Genomic DNA, 22,999 nt, shown 5'->3' on the forward strand with positions numbered 1-22,999 from the left:
TACAGCTCATGTGAAACACTTCAGTGGCATTTCCCCAATCATATGTTTCATATTTTAGTTATTATTATCATCATCATCATCATCATCATCATCATCATCATCATCATCATTATTCCAGTCATGGATGGAAATCAGAATATTGGAAAGAGATGAAAAAATTATCCTCCAAAATTTCCACAAAAATACCTCAATTAGCCTTTGTTTTAAATCTGTCCCCCAACAATTATTGTATATTTGGTGTTTTTACATTACTCTGAAAAAGCTACTCAATCTCTAGAAAATAAATTAATGTCTAGTCTTCTGTTTATGTAAATAGAATCTCAAAATTAAATAACTGTTTTTTATAAATTATGTATTTTGTGCTGCCGATATTGATAATTTTCAATATGAGCATAGCTGTTTTCATTCTATGTAAGAATGTTTTGATATGTTGAAGGGGTGAATGACGTGAGAGTGCATCAGAGAATAAGTAGGATACTTCTTATGACCTTTGTCTGTGTTTTGATAAAAAAGGAAAGTATAATGCTTTTGATCCTGGTACAAACCTCAAGACGAGGCTTTAGTTATTCTGTAGCTGTTATTACCTGTGATTTGCACATGTTGTCTTTATAAGGAGACTCATGCCAATATATTCATAAACACTGCTGTCATCTCTACAGCAGTACATGTTTTTATGTCATGCAATGACTCACAAATATGCTTACACTTCTGACACAGACTGTCAAGCAGTGTCATGCCATCCACCTTGGCCAGCTCTAAAGTCAAATTCACAAATTGCACAGGAAGCAAAATAAAATAAAAAACCTGAGTATGCTTAATTAGCTGGTCAAAAGATCACTTTGTGCTGTCTTTGAATGTCAAAGCACCCGCCTTTATTTTCTAGGGGTCCAGACACATTCCCTTCTCTACCATACTAATTTGTAGATCGTCTATAGAGAGATGTTTACAGGAACACAATTTATATTCTAAATTAGAAAAATATTTCTGCCAAAGTATGTGTAGGTAATTACTACAGCTAGGAATATAAAGTTACAGAGAAAAACAGACTCTCAACTATTTTTTTCTGTCTTGAACTGCAGAAGAATTCTATTTTATTTGCAGCACTTTATACTTTCAGTTATAATGTAGCCACAAATGTGCAAGGATCTGCTTGTGTTTTGGTCTGAATCAATCTCTCTCTATGGAAGCTTCAGTGTCCAGATCAAGGATTGAAGGCAGAACTGTTTAGTATAGAAAAGTAGTCACCAAGAACAAACAACAGGAAGTTCAAGTGAAAAGTGCTTTTTTAGCTGCTTTTGCAAGTATTTGACCCATAAGCTAAAACACAAATGCCCTAGCAAAAAAGCAACATCTATTTGTAATTGATTGGTGAAGAACAAATTAACAAAGTACAATGACGTTCTTCAACTCATACATGTACAAAAAATCTGGTTACCTCTGGTTGTTGCTGATCCTATCAAGCACTAGCAAACACTATAGTGTGCTGTATATAGTGTAGACTACAGGGAAGGAGCAAGCTGAGCTGCAGCCCAGGCTTTGGATCTATATTGGAAGCTGGATTTCACCTCATCAGACCTCCAATTGCATTTTCAGCAAAAAGATTACCTTTTTCACACAGACTTTTACTTAAGCTTTAACAAGATAATGTTAGTTTCACTCACTGACTGATACACTCCTTACTATGCCAGCGTCTGTGATAACTTCAAACATGGACTAGATAATAGGAGTAGTTGAAGGATGATCTACATGTGCTAGAGAACATTATCTCACTGGGATGATGAAAAAGCACTCTTTTTCTACTTATCTGTTTTGTTGTTGTTTTGTTTTATAACTCATGAAATTTTTTTAAACAAAAAGGTATGTTTTATATAATGTTTATTGAATTCACGTTTCTTAGAATTTTTCACGTCTTTGACTTTTTGAACAATTAAATGATCCTTCAGTCCTCAGCTCCCAATTTTAGAAAGGAATTCTATATCTTACCCCCCTATACTAAATTATTTTTTTATTGTTGTTAAAATCATTTCACTGTACTTCTGAAACAGGATTTGAATGAAAAACTGTGCAGCTTTACACTTAGATACAAGCAGCATCTGAATACATCATTCTAACCTTTTTTCCTTGTAAACATTCACTAAATAACATTGACGTATTCATCCTGAAATTTCATATTTCTTATCTATAAGTGACTAAATGTCAATAAAATTATATTTAAGATGACTTCCAGGCATATGATTTACTCCAGGTGTGTAAACTGGTCTGTACTCAGTGCACATCGCCAATAGGAGAAAGGATTTTAGACATGAGTTTACTGAACAAAACAGATATACAAACAAGAGTATAATTGAGCTCACTTTCTCACAGCTGTCTTGACTCTACAATTCCACCAAATACTCCTTCAAAACATTTTATTATTATTTAATTATTTATTTTTAGGTGGTAAAAAGAAAGGTGTAGGACTTCTAAATACATAGCAAACATTTTTTTTTTAACTCACAATTTATCTTATTCCCATAGTCAGAAAATTTAAATTTTACACTGATCTTTAAAAAGTTTGCAAAGAGTATAAATTGCTTCACCTTTTGTCTTAATATACTTAATATACTATACTCACTATGGATGAATGGGCTAGACATCGTTACTTACCTGAAATTAAATCTATGTTAAAAATATCAGAAAGTTTTCCTAGTTCTTGAATCTAGTCTTTTCCCAGGCTATGTCCTGCCTTTGTATAGATATAAATATGTACACACAACATCATTTTTGTGCCCAGCTCCCTTTCCTGATGAAAGACATACACTGAAGCACAAAATAACAGGTCATTTATCTGCAAGATCAGAAGCCTAGGACACCAAGATGTTCTGCTTGAGAAACCAAAAGATGTTAACACAGTTTGAAAAACTTGTAATGAACTTCAGATTCAACCCAAAATTTTCATTTATATATGCTTAAAGGTCATTATTCACCTCAGTTGCTCCTAGGGAAAAAAAAAAAAAAAAAAAGGATACTCGTTCTGTGACTTAGTATCAGATCCAAGATTAAATTCATGTTGGTGCATATCTACCCATCTAGTGGCTTTAGACCACTACATGAAAAATCTGAGTTTTAAACACCTTGTATATTCTTCAGGGTAAGCCCTTAAAAGACGATAATTACAACATTAAGGATCTCAACTTTGCAAGTCAAGTCATCACAACATTTTGTGCATTTTTTACCATACGCTGCAGTATTCATTCTCATTCAGAAAAGGGCCACCAAAGTGACTGCATCCGTGCTTAAAAATTTCTTTAAGGATATGGTTTTAAAACAAAAGAAAGAGGGGAGAAAGAAGGGGAACACATGTTAATAACTAATACTTCTACCAGTCACAGCTGCCTGCTGCATCAGATTAGACAGTTTAGAAAGTGCTAATTTAATGGCCTGCATCCAATGTACTATGTTTCTTACGAGCTGGGCAAGTTTGTTCTCTGGTACACCCTGAAGTGTATTTTCACCATGTCAAGAGAGACATAAATTTTACAGGCATTATATCCTTCCCATAAAATGCTTGAACTACTTCATTTTTATCTGAGCAATGATGCAAGACAGAAGGAGCCAGCCGGTTACACTGCATATGGTATCACTTCTGAGGAAATCTCTATTTCAGATACCGTCATTATGCCTGAAATTCTACATTTAAGAAGCACCCAGCCATTCTGTGTAAATGTTGATGGTAGGCTCAGCTCTGGCAGTTATACTGAGATGAGACAGAAGTCTCAGGATGGTTCAAATGAATCCAATGAATATTTAGTCTGGAAGATGAAGGCAGAAACTAGCAGTAACAACATCCAGGGAGCAGAAGGTCCAGGAAATGTAGAAATATTGTTCAAATCGCTCTGAATGGAAAAATTATAGCAAAATTCTTAAGAAGCTCACAGGAGTTTATTATTATTATTATTATTATTATTATTATTATTATTATTATTATTATTATTTAATGCTTTCAAATATAAGAATCCTAATAATTGACTAGGATGTCTTTGTAGGGGAAAACAAACCTCACACAATCCCTTTTTGCAAAGAACTTGCACTCAGAAAAAAATAACGAGATAATGATGTGATATTGGGGAAATAAAAGACTGTACTCCTGCCGCTTTTCTATCCTTATCTCTCTCTGGACATCATGACAAGGCAAGTTTTAATGACGGGCTTAAAAGAGAGTAATGAGGAAATGTGGGGGATATTTTCAGGAAGTGCTTCCCAATCTTAAAGACAGCAGGATAAATCAGAATAGCACTTGACTAAAAATCTGTTGAGACCAGTTTTGTGTGCCAATCAGTAACTGCTGTCAACTGATCTTCACTGGATGAGAAGATCATTTGTGGGGTGGGGATGGGTTGTGAAAGGTCTTTGAAAGTGAAGCCAAGCAGCTTGTGTTTGAAGTGGCAGAAAAGTGGTAGCAAGCAGAGGGAGGTGGAGAGAGAGGTGAAATGGTCAAAATGACAGGCCAGGAAAATGATCTTCGCAGCAGCTGAGCAAGATTGCATTTGTCAAAGTCAGAGAAAAAGGGTGTTGCAGTAACCGAGATGTGAGATATTTCAGCTGTGCAGACAGATGGCAAAAGTGACGTCTTAGATACTTTCTGTGAAAAGAATCCGTGAAACTTAGACATTACCTGAAAGTGAGAATTTAGAAAGTGGACTCAGTCAAAGGCGATAAGGTGATATCATTATTCAAGGTATCACAATTACCTAAGGAAAAATACATTCAGAATAAAAATTGTTGACTTTTTAATAGCAGGTGGGTGTTCATCACTATAAAGTCCCTCTGGAATATATCAAGCTTTTCTGGTTTTCCTTGAGTTTCTATTTCCTCTAACTCTGACTCCATTTACTTCCTTTGACTTCACTTTTAAAGGATAGTCAGTTTCAAAGTGAGAATGATTTGTAGTGCTGGTGCATGACAAAATGGAGTTTTACAATGAAAATCTTAAGCAATGTCTAGCAAATACAGAGTTTAAGGACGAGTGCTGATGCTGTAGCATTGCAGCTAGAAATTCAGCTGCTGCCATTTTGGATCAGAACATTAGTTCTACGTGCTTTCTGCATGCAGTAGCATCTGATTCTTAATACTTCAGGAAATGGTAAATACTTTAGCCACAGTATGTACCTATTTAATTATTCATTGTTTTAGAAAAGGGGTAGCTAGGAAGAGTTTTAACCCCGGAGACCAGTCATTTGAAAATCATTAGGGACCAGCACCGCTGTTTATGTTGGAAGTTACTTGGTAATAGATCTATTAATTTCACTCAGGTCCTCAAAATGATCAGAATATCACAACAAAGCAAAAATCTATTAGCTGATAAACAGTTCAAAAAGATGTAAAACTGTTACTAGCACCTTAGGCTCATGTTATTTTTGAATAGGACAAAAAGCGAACTCAAAAAATAGTGTGGATTTGCCGAAGGGACTAGAAAGGTTTCAGTGACATCTTCAGGAGCCTGAGGTTTCCCTGATTCTATATTTACATCTTTATCTACCATGAGCCTAATCTATACAAGACTGGCTCAAACGCCCTATTTAGATTGGATTTACATCTAACCTTGCCATACACTTTGCCGTAGCAATGCACACTTTTGGAGCAATGTATACCTTTCTTCCTGAAATAAACAGTATGAATATTATATGTTCTTATTCTTCCATGGCCCTTTCTGTACAAGCCACTGAGAAAAAGAGGCAGAGAAATAAAAAATAATGCGAAAAAGTGCTTAGGATAATTCTTATCCAACTGGCAGAAATTGCCATGGAAGTGTTGTTATACAAAGGGGTCATTTTTCATCAGAATTTCTAATAATTTTGTTGACCAGCTTTACTTAATATTTAATGCTAAGTTGGGCAGTTCATCAAGCAAACTGAAATTTTTAGGTTAAACTGTTTGGTGACTACATACTATACAGAAAGATTGATATATAGCTAGAGGTAACAGACCTGTTTTATGAATGATTTCCTTCTGGGAAAAAAAAAAAAAAAAAAAAAAAAAAAAAAAAAAAAGCTTAGATTATTCACATTGATTGAATGCACCTTACTGAGGATACAAGATGCAAAGCTCAGTGCAGAACTTTGAATTGAGATATGCTTTTGGGAAGAGAACTTGATTTGCTGTTACTATTTCTAATTGGAAAATTGTAAGTGTTGCTGTACTTCCTGTAATATCTTTGTACATTGTGACACTGTGTGATCAAAATGAACCTCAACACTTGTTGACTCTCTAAGAGGAAAACCTTTAGACTAAGTCAGTAGTCAAGGTTAATACATTCAGTGCAAAGGCACCTTGGCAAAGAGTTTTATTTATAAGAGAGCTGTTACCTACAGAGAAGCTTATCTCAGCATTGATTAGATGACTAGTTTACATCTCAAGACTGAATAAGAACATTCCAACTTTATTTAACTAAAATCTGAAATGTCTCTTCAGATGTTTTATTCAGATAAATTTCTGAGTTAACTGTTTAAATATCATTGACAGCAAGAGGAAAAAATAAAGTCATGGCTTTATTTTGTATACAGTGGACCTGTCCATATTAAGGGAATCATTGGCCTAAAGGTAATTTTTAATGTGTAATAATCAGGAGAGAATTCTGACTTTGTTTTTAAGATGAGGCAATAAAACATTAACTGATAGTCTCTAGGTTAAATAGAGGAATTTGACCAAAATACTTCGAATTCTAATCAACTTTTTAATCATTAATTAGCTTCCTTATTAGAGGTGACCATGTCTACATTTGACTGAGGTAGGCTTGGGATTCAGATCTGTGTTTCAGCATCCTACAGTAAGTCTTGGCTAATTCTTCAGGTAATCTTGTTTCAATAGCATGCACAAAAACAGCAGTACTATAAACTTTTGGTCAAGAATACAAGACTTTTCCACCTTCTCCCTCTCAAGCTGTGTTCTAGGAAAAGCCCTTCAGTTGCAGAGACATAGCAAAGATGGAAAGATGGAAGTCAGTCATCCCAGTTCATGCAATGCAGTATAAAGGGAGCAGGCATGCTCTCTGTTGCATTAACTAACATTTGAGGAGAGAGATCTTTACTGTCACAAAATTTTTATGTTTTTAAAAAGGATAATGAAATAGAGACCAGAATTTAAGTGAATTTCCTTTTTATATTCACAATTTCTTCGACTCTGTCTTCAGTCCTTTATTGATCTTTTGACACGAATCTCTCCTGACTTTCTTGACATCTATTCTCAACAGTGAAATGATTGATCAAAAGTTGGCCAAGGATAGACAGAAGAGATAGCCTTGAAAATTATTTCAAAAATAAGTTGTTCTGAGAATGTAATCCTAAATACAGTTTTAATAAAGCCAATACATACAACCCAGGTTTCATTTGACACTAATGTGTTTTTAAATCCTTGGACCTCAGCAACATGATTGTGTCTAAAATACTCCAAAAATGTATTTGGTGCTTCTGCCTCATGTAGCTGGCAAGAGAGGGCTATACATGGATTCCTTGGACTTCATCTTCCTCTGCCTATTTCTGTAGAATAGTCAACCTTTGAGGCCATTTGAGACCATAGCTGGCAATTGCAAGCTGCAGATGCCACACTCAGGTTTCCAAGTCCCCAGCAGTAGGATTTGTAGCTGGCTGCTGCCATGTGCTGTTTTAGATTCAGTGACCGTAACCTGAAGAGTTTATATATAATTTGCCTGCTGCTGCCTCGGTCATTGGTATCTATGAGATGTTCAGTGTCCCCTGGCTAAGGTCAAGCCTGCAGTCCACAGCCTGTGCGAATCCCACCCTGTGCTCTACATTCACCAGTTTCATCACACAGGAAATATGTATGCTGGCCAGAAGAGTAATTCTTGTACCAAACATGCATAGAAGCAGTAGGCAGAAGGTAGTTTTTCTTGTTGTTTTCTTGTTTGTTTTGGTTATGTTTTGCTTGGGGGGGGAGGGTTGGGGGGGGGGCACAGAACACGATGGACATAGAGTAAAATATGTGAAACTTTCTATAAGGCCGCACATTTAAGGTGTGTGAATGCAAGCCACTACTTCACAAACAAATCTTTGAGATGATATAATAATTCAGGTTGAAGATCTATAGACGTCCTTGAGAATTTTTTTTTTAAGAAAGTTCTTATTCAACTGTCTGAAGTGCTATATTAAAGGGAAAAAATGAAAGAAAAAGAAGAGGGAAGGGAAGGGAAGGGAAGGGAAGGGAAGGGAAGGGAAGGGAAGGGAAGGGAAGGGAAGGGAAGGGAAGGGAAGGGAAGGGAAGGGAAGGGAAGGGAAGGGAAGGGAAGGGAAGGGAAGGGAAGGGAAGGGAAGGGAAGGGAAGGGAAGGGAAGGGAAGGGAAGGGAAGGGAAGGGAAGGGAAGGATTGATTTTGAAATAGGCAAGCTAGAGGAACTACTGGAGGAAAAGGAGAAAAAAAAAGAGCTCATGCTTTTATGGATAATTTTTCAGTGTGTAATCTGGGAGAACAGGGACAAGGGGGTCATATATTTTATCATTAGCAAATTCTTTTAATAAAAAGTATTATAAAAGGAGGCAATATAGGCAAATGTCATATCTCGGGAGCTCAGTAAATACGTTTCGAACTACCTAGATGCTTGCTTCATCAATTTGTAACAATTTGTAGCTTTCGGCAAACACAAGAACAAAGGAGCAAGAATCACTGAAAGAGGAACAGAACATTCTATATGCCATACAGAAGAGTAAAATGTGGAAAAGGAAGTTTGAAAAACAGAGTAGAAACATATTAGAAAGAAATGAGGTTATAGAAAATAATTTAAATATTACTCCTCTACTTAGTCATTCAGTTTGGACATCATTTTTAATGGTATCTTTCTGAAGATGTTTAAATAATTAGTTGTGCCTTAGCTAAAATGTTGTAACACTATAGTTACACATACGAGTATATGCATCTGGACACAAATAATGGATGTTACGCACTAGTTAGTTAAAAGATGTACAGACATTTAGTGTGGGAAAGGAAACATCTCTGCTACTTTGTCAGAAACTGCAAAATGCTGAGACTTCTGGCTCCACACAGAAATAGTTCAAAAGCTTGTGCTTTCTCTCATGTTGTTAATATTATGTCTGAGTGATACATTTTCCAAAATACAGTAGAGGAAACTAGGCTGTTATTCATTGATATAAACAACATAAGACCAAACTGCATGTACTGAGAGAACACCACCCATGCTGATTAGAGCACATAGAAGGATCCCAATTATTTTGGAAAAAAAAAAAAAAAAAAAACTTTCTAGAAAATGCTCAAGGTATAATTTACAGGTGTAAAATACCTTTTGCTGGTTAAGACTATTAATACTTCTTTAATGAGAATTGTGATCAAAAGACAATGACTTCCCTAAGCAGTGTTCCTTGAGAAGCTATATTCATGTGTATTAAATTAACTTTATAGCTTATTCCCCCCAAAATGTCTTTGTTTTACATGATAATATATTAAGATAACCGTGGTCTTGTATATATGTAAATATCTTATGTTCTTCATAAAATCTAATTTGGCATTATATCACATATTCTATTATTAGTGATTTGTTATCCAATCCTTCATTTTGTATCGTCTCTAAAAGCAGGTAGAGTTCAAGCACAGAACTGAATGGTGGCCTTCATTTTATGTTATTTACAATCAGATAACCTGAATCAGATACACAGATAGAGAGGCATAAGTGGATTGCATGGAGTATAGAATCATAGAATTATTTGAGTTGGAAGGGACCTTAAAGATCATCTTGATCCAACCCCTTTCTATGGCAGTGGCATCCCACATTAGATCACGTTGCCCAAAGCCCCATCCAACCTGGCCTTGAACACTTCCAGGGATGGGGCATCCACAGCTTCTCTGGGCAACCTGTTCCTGTGCCTCACCACCCTCTGAGTGAAAAACTTCCTAATGTCTAACTTAAATCTACCCTCTTTTAGTTTAAAGCTGTTACCCCTTTTCCTATCACTACACTCCCCAACAAAGAGACCCTCTCCAGCTGACCTATAGGTCTCCATTAAGTAATGGAAGGCTGATATAAGATCTCCCCAGAGCCTTCTCTTCTCTGGGCTGAACAACCTCAGCTCTCTCAACCTGTCTTCACAGGAGAGGTGCTCCAGTCCTCTGATCATCCTTGTGGCCCTCCTCTGGACTTGCTTCAACAGGGCAATGTCCTTCTTGTGCTGGGACCCTCAGACCTGGATACATTACTCCAGGTGGGGTCTCACAAGAGCAGAGTAAAGGGGGAGAATCACCTCTCTCACCCTGCTGGCTACGCTTCTTTTGATGCAGCCCAGGATACAGTTGGCTTTCTGTCCTGCAGCAGCACATTGTCAGCTTCTTCTGAGTTTCTCATCAACCAACACCCCCAAGTCATTCTCCTCAGGGCTGCTCTCAATCCATTCTCTGCCCATTTTGTATTTGTGCTGGGTATTGCCCCAACCCAGGTGCAGGACCTTGTGTGTTTGATAGCATGATAGATGGAATTTCAGTTCTGCAGCTGATATTTTGTAAGAATCACATGGAAAAAAAAAAAAAAAAAAAAAAAAAAAAAAAAGAGAGAGAGAAAGATTTAAAAGGGGAATTCAAGAGGAGCAGTGAAGAAGCTTATATTTTTTTTTCTGTCCCCCTTCACTTCAGTTTATGTGAGGCACTCAGTATCATTAAGATACGTGAAAGGGGGTTCTCAGAACCATTACACGTAATATATGCAGATGCCAAAGCTGCAAAATGAATATTTGTGAACAGCAAGTAGACACAGGATGTTAGTGCTCATCTTGTCCATGCACATCCAACATCTGTACTACAAAGTAATGCTAATTAATTCAGAAACATTCAGAGTATCTTCAACTGCTATAAGTAACATAAATGTTCTTCATTCTTGTCAGTGATGTTTTGAAGGCAATAATGAGAGTGTTAATTATTGCTGTCTGGTATATATCTGTCCAGAAATAACTTGGTTGCTTAATGGGTAGAATGTAAAATTAGTGTTTTTGTTAGATGAATTGCTTGGTGACTCAGCACTCTCAAAAGTACAAATGCTCTAACACAAACAAGTACAGGAGCATTTACAAATATTGCCCATTTATTCTCATGTGCCTATTCTTATGTGTCTCATTTTGTAATTTGAAGCTTTAGGTTATTTTGTAGTTCAGTTATTTATTTTTAAATGTGTTCTGTCTGCAAGCTACAAAGGAAACAATGAAGAGTCCAATGAAGACTCCATTCTCTCTTGCTTCTGTGACTCACCATCTCTGTGAATAGCAGTTAGACAATTGCAATCTGAAATCATGGTTTTGGTTATCGTACAGCAGGAATGTTATGCTTTCAAAATGCAAGAACTGCAAAATTTTCATAGAATAGTTGAAAGGAACCCACAAGGATAATAGAGTCTGTTGAGCTGGAAGGACCTACGGAGGGCATCTGGTCCAGATTTCCACTCAGAATAGGACCAGCTTCACAGTCAGATTAGGTTAAACCAAGTTTGGTCAAGAACACTTCACCTTTAGGTGTACGAGCAGGGTGTTTTCTTTGTTTGTTTGTTTTTAATATATGAAGCCAGAACTAAGTCTATCTCATGAGAAGTTTTGGAATTGTTTAGCAACCTGCAGGGGCAGGTGTGAGAATATTTTCCAAGTGACTCTACATTCTCTCATCCTTTCTTGAAGCTGCTTTCAATATGTTCGATTCCAACAGAAGAGAAACAGGAAAGAAAAATGTCTCTCACTGGATAAGCCATGGGAGAAATGCAGTAATTTTCCTTATTATCAAAAATACTCTTTGTTCTAGGATTTTGAACAGTAATAATCAAACCAAGATTTAAATAAATGTTTCATTTAAATAAGAACTATTGCCATGTAAATACGAGGAAGAAGGTAGAGTGGATCAATACATGTATATATTACTGCAATAAAGTCATGCTGGAGAATTCTATACTTACAAAAGAATTTAACTGAGAAGAAAAGATGCCAAAAAAATGTAAATAAAATAAATAGTGATGTAGAACACCATGTGTATACTCCATTACAAAGCTGAACAACACAGAATATTTCAGTTCTACTCCAAGAAATGTATCATTCAAAAATCCTTAATTTAAAACAAACAAAAGGAACAAAACAAATAAAGCACAGCAAAATAAAACAAAACAAAAATGAGGCACTTAAAACTCAAAGCAACTAGTGTTTCGAAAATAAATGTTCCAACCTTTGTGAGGTACTTCAGCAAAAGGAAGGGAAATTCAGATGAGGATCAAACAAGGTAACATTAAATGTACCTGATGGAGGCATTCTGTGGGCATGGAATGGTGACAGAGAAATCCAAAGAATGGCAAAAGCCCTTACACTGTCAGAAAGGGAAAATACAACAGGATAAAGTAAAGTAATACTGGAGCCCATCTAGAGCTGCTTTAAGAGTACTGCTTTTTCAGTAATACTGTCAGCTCAGATACTGAGGAGAAACAGATTTGGATTCCAATGTACAAGAAACCAATGGAGACATACATAGGTCATGTCTAGTATCTTGTACGTTTAAAACATATCTAATCCTTCATTTCCCAGCTTATCCACAGCTGCCATCTCAAGACTTCTCAAAGGATTTTACAAGTCAAAATAATTGTTTAATTTGTAAAGTCATCATTCCTATGCTGCTTGGAGGTTGCCTAAAGCTCCAGATCACACAACAAATGCAGGAAAGTGGAGTGAAAGAGTCATGAGTACTCATTGCTGATACTCATGGGAAAAAAAATAGAAAATAAAAATAAAATAATAATAATAATCTGGTTTCTGTTCATCTATTAAAGGCAGCAGAAACTGCCAAAAGTCCACACTGATTATTTTGTATGGACACTGACTTGATTGCTCAGTGAAAACAAGGGAGTTATCGAGTGGACTTAATTCTGGAAGAGATTTGAATGTTTTTTGGTTCTACACAGCTAAAGATTACAACCACTCTTTCATACATAATCAAAGTTAGTTAAGTCAAATCTTGTGAAAGGGAGACGATTTACTAATTACTTTTTTAAATCCTGAAACTACTTGAGAATAATGGCTGTAAACAAAATATTTTAATCCCATGGAAAGAAAGAAGGTAAAATTTAAATCTTTCTATTATGAAAGGACATTTATGACTGATGTTTCTGCTGCATAGCAATTGCATGTTTCTTTTGAGGGTACAACTAAATGAACACAGATAACAATGGATCTTACTATATTTTTTTGTAGAAATAATGAAAAAAAAAAAAAAAAAAAGGCCTAAAACAGAGAGGTTTATGAAATTAAATAGTACATTTTTGTCCAAGTTTAGAAACACTGTGATGAGTTTCTATTGTTTTATATAAATCCCTAAAGTGAATAATCTGAGTCCCATACACAGAATCAGGGAGGTGTTTATCTTGGTGTATAATTCAGGTTTTATGAACACCCTGAAGGCAAATTCTAGTCATTGTTTCCTCTAGGAGTTCTCTTTAAATAAGTTTTACCATCGAAATCAGTAGTAATTGATGCTTAGTTGGTAGAATACCACCAAACAGAGATAACAGGTGAATAAAAACTGACTTAGAGTAACTTGTCTGTTCTCCCAACTTCATTGTTACTACCAGTAGTAATTATAATTCTCATGGTATTTGACTTTTTAACTTACTAAAGCTCTACCTCTTGAAGTCACATAAAAATTCAGCCTTCAGATAATAAAAGACATTTCTAAGCTGTATATTTATATAAGAGACTGAAAACTCAAAAAAAAAAAAAAAAAAAAGATTTCCAAAATTATTTTTAAAAATTTTGTTGGGTAAACAAATGCTAAGGACTTTTTGCGCCTGGTTCATGATTTTTAAAATATTATGAGTTGCTGATACTAGATACTAGCAAGCAATCAGAATATCTATGCCATTATAAATTTCAGGGTTTCAGATAAACAGCCACATATTTTTGAGATTGTATATGAAAGGAAGTATCTTCAAAAAGTTCTTTTTGAAAAGTTTCAAGCAGTAGTTTGAAGCTTTTTTTCAGAAAAGAACAAAAGACACTTTGATCTCCAGAAGATGTTTCTATCAGTAGTAGCTACAAAATATGATTATACAAATAGCACATCTCATTATTGTGACACAGCAGTAGCAGAAGTACTTTAGATGTCTGTTATAACTAAAGAGAAATCATAAAATGAGAATGTAAAATGTAATTTTGAAACTTTCAGGAGAATTTTTCTGGAATTTTCAAAGAGCTATTTATTTTCAAGTTTAATTTTCTCTATGGGTTTCATAGAATTTCTCCTTTGTGAAAACAGCTCTTTTCCACATCATGTTAGAAATGTCTTCGCTATTTTGTCCCACAACCAACTTACCAGCTGTAGGAGATAATATTCAAGGACAGCTATGAGTCATTCTCAAGATCAATAGAGAAGACCCAAGACAGACTTAATCATAGAATCACAGAATTATAGAATCATGGAATAATAGAATGGCTCGGGTTGGAAGGGACCTTAAAGATCATCTAGTTCCAATCCCCTGCCTGGCAGGGGTACCACCAGGATAAGGTTGTCCAGGGCCTTATCCAAACTGGTTGTGAAAGCTCAATATCAACTCTTTTCCTAGACAGAGAAAAACAGAAAAAAAAATATATATATATATAAAAAAAATAATAAAAATCCAGCCTAAATCTTTCTCATAGTGCCTCAATAATTATGTGCAGTTAGCATTAATAACAACATTTCGGCATGTAACTGCATGCTGAGATGAAGATTTACCACTAATGTCTAATTTGATTTCTTTATCAGACAATTAGTGTATTATTAAAAATTCACTGCAGGGTCAATCTCCTGTTGATTTACGTAATTTACTTGCTTTCTATACTGAAGTTAGGGTGTTTGGTAATCATTAAAGTCTGTAGGCCCCATTCCACCTTCCCATTTGCATGCAACTTTGCACCATGGACTTCAGTAGAAATACTCACACAAATAACATTCTTCATGAGCATCGGTGTCTATGCAATAAGACCAATGCAATAGAATACTTATAGGAACATCTGAATTTCCATAAGGCAGTAAATGTAATGCAAAGAAAGAAGAGACTTGCCTTTCTCCAAGTAGATTTGAATTACTATTTAATGGCATGCAATAGTGTCAGTTTGTAATATTAAATTCTTGCTGATGTGCAGGATGCTTAACATGAAAGTTAATTTTAAATTCTTGGCAAGAAATAAGACTTTCAGAAGTGTAAATACATAAAGGAATGATGGAGAGATGTCACAAAATGTAAAACTTGTACAATTACAAAACTTGTAAAAATATATATATATATATGGTTTTTGTTTGTTTGTTTGTTTGTTTTCTTTCAGGACCTCTGATACATCTGTTTAATCTAGAATTCTTTTTTTTATTTTTTTTTTTTTTTGCTCAGTCCTGTGTCAACTGAAATTATAATAGAAACTTTCTTGATACACAATGAAATCTTGGGTGATTGGAAACTGTATGGTCATGAGATTTTCTAAAGCAAACAACACCAGTTCCAGCACATTCATTGTTCTGTAAGTTCCAGTGATTTCTGTAGAGACAAAGAAGAATAAACACTAACTACTTTAGAAAATCTCAACCCAGAGTTACTACTTCAGCTCTCTGCTGGTGGATCTCACCTGCTAAAGATGAACAAATGTTATCGCCATAAATAAGTTGTTGGCATGCTGAAAAATATTGTGCAAAAAGGTGTGCATTCTTTAAAATTTATGTGATGTGGTGAAAATTTGTGAATTACTTTTTGACCAAATGCAGACTACTGCAAAACTTGCTGTTCAGTCCTTAATTAATAGGACTAGATGTACTATAAATACTCATTTGATTGTGGTAATGAATTAAAAATAAGCATGTTTCTTTGCCTTTTGTGACACTTGCAGATGAAACTCTAAAGGAATTAAGTTTTCCTTGGGAAAAAAAAAAAAGACACATGTTCAGTAAACAGTGCTAAGCTTCTGCAATGAAATCTATCTTGCATGATTTACTGGATCTTTCATTATGCATTTCCCAATTGAAACAGATATGGGAATGCCATTAAGAAAAACAGCACTTGAAAAGATATACATAATGTCTGAACAAGTCATAGATATTTGTGAAACTGATTTTTTCATTGTAAGTTACTTTCTAAATATCATCTTAAGTGCTCCCTGTAAGGTTAGTTTCATCCTTCTTGTTGATTATACATTTTCTGCAGGCTACTATTAAATTAATGTCTTGCCATGACCTTCCCTTATGCTGCAGCTTCTCTTATTTCTTTAATATTGTTCTTTATTATGAAGTTAAAAGACTAGGGTGACTATCTGGTGAAAAATCAAGGAAAGTCTGTTTATTTAAAAAGTAGGGGAAAAGAGTTAAACTGCACTGTAAATTTAGGAGGTGGTGAGTAATAGTGACAAGAACAGTATAGTTGTTTCAGGTCTTCCTTTCAAATATGTTGCTGTATCCTTCTTTTTGAGTTCCAGTCATTAAGGCCCACTAGACTAGGTAAGGATGGAAGGAATTTTTGATGAAAAGTCAGGCACATCCCTTAAAGATATGCCTAGATGACTATGCATTTGAACTGGCAAGGACTTAATGATTGACACTCTATGTAAATGCTTTGAAACCCATGACTTTGACCTGTCATTTGTTAGGAATGCTATTATAATAAGTGACATCCAGAGCTAGCTCATAAACCATCCAGACAGGCTTTTTTTTTTTTTTTTCCTTTACAAATTCTAACTGCGGTGAATCTTAATATGCAATATCTGAAGAAAGTATCAGAAAATCATAAGGAACAGATAATTCTTGCTGCTATTGCTGACAAGGATGGGACTATGAGTTTTTTATTCAAAAACTTAAGAACAGCAAAATTGTCAGCAGTTGTAAGCAAAAAGATATCCAGTTTGAAAGAAACACGTGAAACTAGGCTAAAAATCCTTAACAGTAAAAAACAATGAAAATTATGAACAGCTATATTTCCTTTACAAATATACGCAACTGAAGCATGAGCAGACATAGGAACTGATGTGAGGCTTTGAAATTTATTATTTCTTTTTATTATTCTCAGTGAAATACTGTGGTGGTTGTTGTGGGAGGTCCCAATAATTTAGTGTTATCCAAAGTATACTGTTCATGAATGCACATATTGACAGGCAGATTATTTTCCTTGTCCAGAAAAACATTGTGTAGTTTATAACTAGAGATATACTACTGCCCTTCCAGTGCATGAATACAAGACACATCCTAATTTAGAATAGCAGAGGATAACTTATTTAAGAGAAAAAAAAAAAAAAAAAAAAAAAAAGTCCTTATTCACTTATTTGATAGAGATTAAGAGATTAAGACTATAGTTTCAGTTGAATGCTGTCTGTGACAGAGTTATGCAACTTTTGATGTATGTTTATCATTTGTTCGCAAAAGTATTTTCTAGATAGCCCAGAAGGGATATTAATTGTAAGAAGAAATTTGTGGCCAAAGACCAAGCACATATGTAAAAAGAGAACAAAAAATACATCTTCAACATTTCGGTTCATTTTGCTGTGAGCAGCTGAGCTGAGGACTTAATGTTCTTGGTCAGATCAAAATTCCTTCTAGACAAGCATCCTGTTTCAATAGTGGAAAATCTTGAAAGCTTAGGCAAAAGCATAAAACAGAGCAAGCATACAGGGCAAGTGTACACTATCTCTCAGTGATCTACAATCTCAGCAGTGCTTTGAGACAGACATAGTATCATGCTCAGGTAACATTAAAAGTATCACCTGATGGATGAGGCACAAGAGAGACAAGGGTAAAAATGAATCTGAGATTTGGCTTAGCTTCCGGAACTTTTTGGCTTAAGTCTTTGGAAGTGCCCTCTTATTTTAAGTGCTCACTTCAAAGGTTGCCAAGAATAGAAGCACTCCACATTAGCCAATATGAAAAAGTCTACTTCCTCACAGTTTTCCCAACTGAAGAAAGGGGAATAAGAGTGTTAAATTCCATGTTTTTCTGGGAAAAAGGAAGATGCAGACAACCTTTGTGAAAACATGACATATCGATATAGCTAAAGAGCTATCAATTTAATAAAACAGCTACAGTTCATTACAGTTTGAGTTAATTAGGTTATTTTAACTCATGTGTGGCCTGTTCTGATGAGAAATGCTTGGATGTGGAACTTTTACGGGACTCTTTGTAAGTGACTTAAAATGATCAATGCAGCTGTGACCTATACCCAGTGAAGGCAGTGGACTCCTGCAATGACTTAATATACTTCGGATCAGGAACTGCTTGGACATCTGTGACAGGTATTTTAGCTTCTCTTGGCTATGAGGAGAGCTTTCCCATATGTGCCAATTTATAATGGGCCTCTAGAGTATGACCACCAACATATGGGCTTCTGGTGAAATTTAGCAATGGATGCATGTTAAACTAGTGTTGCAGTAACTATGTCCAATTCCTTTAGCTACTTATGTGGAGGGATTAAAAAATACAAAATTTATAGATTTAAAATGTTCTTTACATTTTAATACCAGTTATAGGAGCCTTCTGATCTTAAAATTTCAGATTGTCTTCAATGTGTCTTCAAGTTAGTCATCAGAATTGCAATTAGTGGATTACCCTATTGTGTCCATAGATGATGTTAATTTATGCTGCTTTAGAGACCATAAAAATGTGTCACTAATGCTTAATTGGAAGGGAAGGGTAGATAGATGGGGATACTAAAGAATGAAGGTGCCATTAACCAAACAGACCTTTAGGAATAATAAAGACCATCTGCCACGTCAGCAATCACACTCCAGAGGCAGCACTTTACCGTACCTTAAGAACCAATAGCAAATAAAACCGATTGTATTTGAAGAGTATAAGGCAGACAATTTTTGCCTTTCCCAGCTGTCAACATCAGAAGATGTAGAATGCAAGTCTTCAACAGACAGTTTGGTTCAGACGCTGACTACTCTTTTAAAAATCATTTTCCTAGTAACAAGGCATTTTTATAGAACAAAGGTGGCAACTTATTACCCAGTTCAGTCTCAAATATGTATTTTTCCTAGGTTGTTAATTAAACAGTTCAGAAATCTTTTTTCTTTTTTTTTTCTTTTTTTCTTTACTTTTTTTTTTTTTTTTAATATATCAAAGGAACTTCCTTTCTGTATGAATGCCCCAGATTTACCATATTCTTGGGCTTAAATAAGGACTCCAGGTCTGTTGATTTCTGCAAGTTGCAGCAATACTAATTCTAATCCTACATATTTACGGACGAGGCTCTTTTATGGAAACATCACTCACACAGCAACTCCAAATATCTAACTGGATTTGCAAGCTATCTAATGTATTTATATAAATGCAGAGAGCCAACTGTCTGTAGTCTGACAAATCATAAAAGGAACTGTGATATGCTCCTATATTACAATAAAAAGTTACCCATCAGATTGTAAATTGTAATGGTCACTGAAGTTTTCAGGTAAAAAAAATAAAATATAAAATAAAATAAAATAAAATAAAATAAAATAAATAAAATAAAATAAATAAAATAAAATAAAATAAATAAAATAAAAAGATACTGCCTTGATCTCATTGAACATTTGCTTTCCACACCTACAAAGCAAAATGATATACCAATCTAAGAAGTTCAGGACAATTTATATATGAAAATACTGCAATCATGTCTTATGTGCATATATACCACTTTTCAGAAAATATTCTTTTGGAAACTGCTTATTTTAGCCAAACACAGATGTAATCTAAGGGACAAGTAATTTGTTACCAACTGAAAGAAATCTTCCAACAAACATAACTGCCACAAATGCCATTCAAAGAAGAGATATTATGGTACCTAAGATGAGCAGTGAGGTGAGGCAGATCAGGGACAAGGAGAATGCTCTCAAGTCATGCCCAGACTCTCACTCTTCTGTTCTGTGAGGACAATAGTCCAGATATTGTATGAAGAAATTTTAAACACTAGATTTAATTCTGTGTTTTGTCTTAGGGCAGCCCTTCAGTCTTTGGGTTTGGGGCTCTTTTAATATCCAAGCCCTACAATTTTTATTTTAAGTTAAAGAAATCATGGTACTTCACTCGCTCTCCCCTCACCAAAATTATTTGCTAAAAACAACAACAACAGCAACAATGAAAATGAAAATACAATTTTGTTTTCAGAAACCAGACTAAATTTCAAGGAGTTTCTGTTACAATGAAACTATTTGTACTTTGATTTGGAGCAATCACTATTCTTATAAAACATTATGTAGGTAAAATTTTCTAAACTGAAATAATGACATTTGGGCATAAGCTGGAAAAATCTTTCTTTTTATAGCAGATCTTAAAAAGGAGCAAAATAGGAAATTATGTCCATGTAGATGACATAATTATGTCAATCAAAAACTTTGTGTACTTTGAACTCCTTTTTTTGGTATTTTCTTTTTGTTTTAAATCTGATTTGCCCACTGAAAATACAATAATCCTCCCATCACCTATTTTCACTTATGCTTACATATGGATATCTGTTTAAAGGGCTAGTATTTAAACACAAGTCTTATGCTATCAAAAAGAATTCTAAAAGAAGCAATTTGAGTTAATTATACTTTTATTTCTTTTTTATAACTGAAGTCATTTGTTTGCTTTTCAGTATTTAATCCTGAACATAGAAAATGTATTCTATTACCTTCTTGTTTTTAGATCTCACACTCAGCAACATTACAAAAGCAGGCTTGAGGTTACTCTCAAGTTAAGATTTCCACAGCTGTGCTCCTTTCTGGAGAGAACCTTAAACTTAAAACAAAACCTGTCAATGCTTTTGTTTCTGTAACTGGAGGATTGTTGCTGCCTGGTAAAATGACAAATCTCTTCTGTGTTTTTGTACATACAGTTCTGTAACTTTGAGTGTTTTTGTTTGTTTGGTTTGTTTTGTTTTCTGACTACTGTCTTAGCCCTGTTGATATGCACAGTAAGTCTAATATATGATGCAATAGCCATGTAATTTTTGAATTTGTCATAGTTGGTATGTTTTGGTTTAAAAAGGCTTTTCTTACTCCTCCTGTTTTCTCAGTTAGATCTAAGATTCCTTGAGTTTGCTGTTTTCCTAGAGACAATGAGGAGGATTTAGGGTTTACCATTACAGAGTAAAATATTCTGGCATTACTCAACTTTCTTAAGAGAATTGTTATGGTAAGAGAATTAATGTTTTTTAATCAAAAGCATAACATGATCAGTGCATGGAGGCCATTTAAAAGACTACTTTGTATTAGGTATGGCATACTTATAGCTGGCTTCCACTTGAAATAACGACAAACACTAGGATTTTTCTCACCTAATTTTTTGCCTAAAAGTCACACCCAAGTTAATTTTAAAATTTTCTTCTAAAGTTAATGAAATAGACAGGTGTCTCCAACAGACAATTAGTTATGCCATGGTTTAGACTGTATGCACTTCTCTTGGAGTTGGTGATCTTTGAGACCTTTGTCCATTGCCTACAGAATGATTCTTGAATAGAAAGCTGGAAAGTGGATGCTTAACTTTTTACGCAGAAATCTACATGAGATGAGTCTCATGAGATGAGTCTGGTTTCAAATCAGCAGGGGAGTCCACCTAAATACTACCTACAAGTGTAAATGCATAAGGCTTACATGTGAATGTCTGCTTTGTTGCAATGCCTACAAAACCATTTGAAGGACAAAGCAAATGCTGACAAATTAAAGAAACATGAGAGTAGATACTGTGCTGTATCAGAGCTGAGTCAGGGCTGCTTTGCACAGCTCTTCAGACACCAAAATGCTCTATTGACTAGTTTGCACCAAACACTGAAGCAGTCCCCTCACCCAGGAAGAATATCTGGGCACGTACTGTCTCTCATTACAGGTTGTAATCACGCTTTCATCACACTAATTCTCTACAAAATAGAACCAGAGATGTTTTGAAATTTTCCAGAGGGAGTGCTTGCAGTCACCATGAAGTCCACTGAAGCCATGGGTAGCCAAAGTCTTTCTCAGTTACGATGCATGTACAGAGAGCTTAGATTCTGTAATTGGTTAAATTTGAAGGCAGCAACTATTGTATAAATGCTTAAATTTTAAATAAGCACTTTACCTACTCTTGTAAAATAAATTTGATTTTCATTCAATTAATGTGACACAAGTGTACTTAACTGAAAGGTATCCTAATCCAGTAAGTGCCATGCTATCTTCCATGAAAATAAAATGAATACCTTTTCCTTGAGATGCTGAAGTAAGAAAAAGGCAGCACATTTTCCAGTCAAATAATTTAAGTCTTTTAGGTCTTGTCTCCCATGAGTTCTTTGTAACTATATCAGAAGAAAGAACAGAGGGAAAAAATAATCCAGAGGAAAACAAGAAAACAATCATTGCTGACCAGCTTAGCAATTATAAAGAAAAGAAAGAAAAAAGAGAGTATCAGATAAATTTTCATTTTTACTAACAGTTACTAAAATCCCTGGGGAAAGGATTTTAATGCTATCCCTCCAAGAGGAAAAAAGCCTTAGCCAGCAGACTGGTATTACAATACTTTTTAAGGTTTCTCCAGGGATGCTAGAAAAGAGAAAATGGATGTAATGGGGGGGTGGGTGGAGGGAGAAGTGAAAGGAAGGGGAGGAATGCCTAGATTTTAATCCAATGCAAATTCCAAGCTAATCTATGTACACACACACACCCTCCCCCCCCCCCCCCCCCCCCCCCGCAATATTTCCAGCATGCAAACTTCCTCAATCCAACTTCACAATATTGAAATGTAGAACAGTACAGGACACATAAAAATCTCGCTTGATCAAGGGCTTTAGGAAGCCCATGTGTTTCCGAATGTTGAGCATCTTCTGTGACTCCAGATGTTAAAGGAAGAAGGAAAGAGTACAGACCATTTTTTTAGGAGAATGCAACATGTTTTCTGGTATGTGCTGGTGTGTAGCCTTGGAAAAAATAGATGTAACTTTTAGGGCCAAAGGAGAGGTATCTACATACAAATTGCCCCTCAATCCATGTTACTTATATTAAAAAAAAAAAAAAAAGTGTATTTCCCTCATATAAGCAAAAACGTAAAGATTATT

Source organism: Cygnus olor, chromosome 1 (assembly GCF_009769625.2).
Source record: "Cygnus olor isolate bCygOlo1 chromosome 1, bCygOlo1.pri.v2, whole genome shotgun sequence".
In the NCBI taxonomy this organism is placed as follows: Eukaryota; Metazoa; Chordata; class Aves; order Anseriformes; family Anatidae; genus Cygnus; species Cygnus olor.